At 38.8% G+C, this 3,753-nt stretch overlaps 1 long non-coding RNA gene across 1 annotated transcript in view; it reads right to left on the minus strand.

Annotated features, from left to right (window-relative positions):
* Positions 1–1,521: 1,521 nt before the first annotated feature.
* LOC137994904 (uncharacterized) overlaps positions 1,522–3,753 on the minus strand; it is a 20,025-nt gene continuing 17,793 nt past the window's right edge. Inside the window, exon 4 of the long non-coding RNA XR_011122213.1 lies at positions 1,522–1,686. This is a non-coding gene — a long non-coding RNA (uncharacterized lncRNA). The remainder of the gene's footprint in view (positions 1,687–3,753) is intronic.

The raw sequence follows: 3,753 nt of genomic DNA on the forward strand, positions 1-3,753 counted from the left end.
ATTTATAGCCGGTTTCACTGACAACCGACAAAAAATCTTTTTTGATAGCTTTTCGGTTAAAATGTATTATAACGAAGGCTTTTTGTTCAGCGGTCATGTGCGCTAGACCGCAACCTTCACGCTGAGTTTTCTAATAAGTCTGTTAAAATTAGACATTAACAATGACTTAATTATTTGTGTAAATTTTAATGTTTTAACGTCTTTGTATTGTGTTGTGTCAGGGCTCCATTTAAACTAGCTTTGCTAAATTGGATGCACCTGGATAAATATTGAATTAAAAAATGGTCATAAATAATTGGCTGTTTGTGCACTAGAAAAAAAATAATCCGTCCATACGAATGCGTCTCTCATGTTCTCCGTCTGGTGTAATAGCCGGGACGAAATGTGTAACACGCATAATCCGGCCGTCTGGGACGAACTTGGGCAAACATTTTTTTCTCGTTTGTTAAATTCGTCGAGTATAAAAAAGGTCACAAGACGCATTAAGCGTCTGGACGAACTACCGTATTTTCTCGAATAAGCGCAGCGGCGCTTATTTAATTTTTCGCGCCTCAAGTGCAGTGCTTATTTGAGGGCGGCACTCATTTAAAAATTGGACGCCACACAGAAATATTTCTGAATGAAGAGTACCAGAAAAGTCATTTGATAGTCACCAATTGAAATCTTACGGCACTTTGAAATATCATTGCTTTGAACTGAAGAACATCGGCTTTGATGCAAATTAGTTCCCCATGCTGTGTTAGAGATACCTTTGAGTTTTTTTTTTTTAATTTGAAGAAATTCCTAGAATAAGCACCGCGTTGGGACCGCGGCGCTTATTTGCATTTTTGTCCCAAATGCAGCGGTATTCGAGTACATAAGATATACAGTTCCTCGAAGGTGCTCCGATAGGACCCTTGGTTATTGAGGTTGGGACCCTTTCCCCAGCAGTTTACGCTGAGTAATCTTTAGGCTGAAAATAAGTTGGCACTTCATCACGTTACGAAACGCTCTTTGACGCAACTCGCTTTTATGGAAGACTCCTCGATTTCTCAATGACTGTGGACAAGTGGCTGAATACCAGACAGACTCGAAAGACTACAGCCTCGAAAGTGAGGACCACGACATGTCACCTCCATTTCCATGTTCCTGACGTCCAGTACGAGCTTATTTTCGACTGTATTTGTAAGGTACTTTGGTTGAGGTCTTAAGAGATACTAATTCTGATGTCATCAATGAGAAAATTGAAAATTAGGCATTAATTTTATTAGTTCTTTTTGGTAAATTGAGATGCTTGGGATGATGATGAAGAAATAGTAGAAAATAAGGATTTTGTATTTAATGTAATTTAATTAATTTATTTATGGGTCAAAGAGGAATGATTTCAGGTCTTCACTGAGTTAATTATTAACACCCAGTTAACTGACAACTGTCAACTTCGAAATGGCCCAAAATGTGACTGAAAATTGACAAATGAAAGGGATTTGCAACCCCCCCCCCCCCCCCCCCCCCAATCCAGGCCGTCTTTCAATGGTGCTGATGCCAACTGTGTACCTCATATCGCGCCGCGTTACGACGGCACTTACGAGTAAGTTCCCAGCGATGCTTGTAATGGCAATCAAACACCTGACTGTTGCTATGGTGATATAAATCGAGTCAAACATGGTTACTGAGTATTTGGACCCAATCTGTGAGTTATTCGGTGACCTAAAAAGGAAAAAGAAATTGCTGTACTGGTATTTAATTGTTTTTCATTTTATTTAAATAAAGGTACCTTGCATATACGACATAAACAAACGAATTAATTAATAATTGAATTAGTGAATGAATGAATGAATGAATGAATGAATGAACAAACTAACTAACGAATAAGTAGAATGAATGAATTCATGAACGAATTATAAACGAATAAATTGATGAGTAAATGACGGAACGATAAATGATGAAGTTTCTTTAACATATTGTGTTTTTACTGAAGTGGCTCCACCGACAGAACAAAGGAGTGGGGCTGAAACTCCGGTATTTGAACATTATGGAATGGGGGAATACAGTAATAACGGGCGTGTCTTCAGTGATGATTTTGAAAGAGTAGTTAATTTATCCAGAGAATTAACACCAGCTGAAACGTCTTTATTATCTAAGGCTATATCTTTTTGCCCTGCACCTAAAGAAATTGATACTTTTTCCCTTAGAGAAGACGTTTCCGATTTTGTTAGACGTTTACGTTGAAAGGAGTGGTGATTTTTCGAGTTATTCTGCTTTGAGAAATAAGTCAACATGGTGTCCAGAAAGAACTAGACGCTCTATGAGCGTAAACTGGGTTGCCTGTGGTACGTGTTACACTAAAACAGAGGGCACTGAGTTGGGTGGTATTGAACTGCAGCGTTCCAGTGGATTATTTTCCAGTTGAGAGCGCATGTAGACCATTTGAGGGGTCACCAAGACGTCGTGCCAGCAGTGGCCCTCTGGCTCACACGTTGAATTATTTTGTAACATCCTGTCCCGTGAGCTCTTTCTTAAATCTTAAACACGCAGGGTAACTTGATAACAGGCGTCCGTAGAAACTGATGTCACTTTTGATTTTGCGATTTCTTTGTGCAGCCAAAAGTACAATGGGAAAATTGATAGTTGCAAAATCTCCCAAAATCTTTTTTCGCTGATGGTAACTTTTAATATTCGAGGCACGAAATTTATGTTGTTTTCATGTCGCAATTTTTTATTCTCGATCAACACTTCTTAAAAACCTCTGCGCTTCCTGAAAACTGTGTATCAATATTCATTTAACTTTGCATCGATATTGCATAAAGCAGGCTAGCCAAATCTGTTCCTTGCTTAGTTCGAATTTTGAGTGTTAATAGTATTTTAGGGCCGACAGCAGGTCGTATATTTTGAGGTCTCCCGGCCAGACATTACCCTCGCTGGACAGAGAACGTTTGTCGAGAAAAGCTGTCAGACGCGCAGAGAAAACGATTAAACTTAGTCTGAAAACGAAGTTGAAGCAAACTTCATATCTGCCTGGAAGCCAATATTTCTCGATTCCTCTTATAGTAAAATTCAGCTTGGTAGCGAGGCCTAGAGGACACAAACAAAGGAGACTAATGAACATGTTCATTCATTTCTTTTGTTTGTGTCCCCTAAGCCTCGAGCTCGCTATCAAGCTGAATTTTAATATTATAAAAGTGGTCTATTCTTTGATTACATCTGACGTCACGGCGGCCATGTTGGTGAAAAGAACAACCGCGGAAAGTCTTTTGGAAATTTGACTCTCTTAATGTGCAAAACTTAAGCTATGTTTTTCTATTGTTTTGGCACCAACATGGCCGTCTTATCACGTGAGTGCAATCAAAGAATCTGGGTTTGGTATTTTACCAGTAACTGCATGTCTTTTCAAGGGGCTATTTACCTAAGACATCTACCATAGCACTATAATGATTTACCATACCAAAACAATACTGTGCACTATTAGAGCTACATATTACGCAAAGACAACTTAGTTGACAGTTATGAAATATAGCACTGTGTCAAGCTACTACAGTGCCACACGTACGCAATGCTTGCGTATTTTTATATAAACTCTGAATTTCGAATTCTCAACGAAAGATTAAAAAGATCGTCAAAACACTAAAGTTTGTGCAGTCTCTGACTTATATGAATCAAGGGGAAGGTAATGATGTTCTATGAAAAGGAAGTAATTGATCACGTACTAGGCAACCACAAAGGTGCACGTGATCACCTTGTGTCATGGTCCTTGTTTACATTGAATGAACTAAAGGG

This window comes from Montipora foliosa, chromosome 3 (genome assembly GCF_036669935.1).
Source record: "Montipora foliosa isolate CH-2021 chromosome 3, ASM3666993v2, whole genome shotgun sequence".
Taxonomy (NCBI): Eukaryota; Metazoa; Cnidaria; class Anthozoa; order Scleractinia; family Acroporidae; genus Montipora; species Montipora foliosa.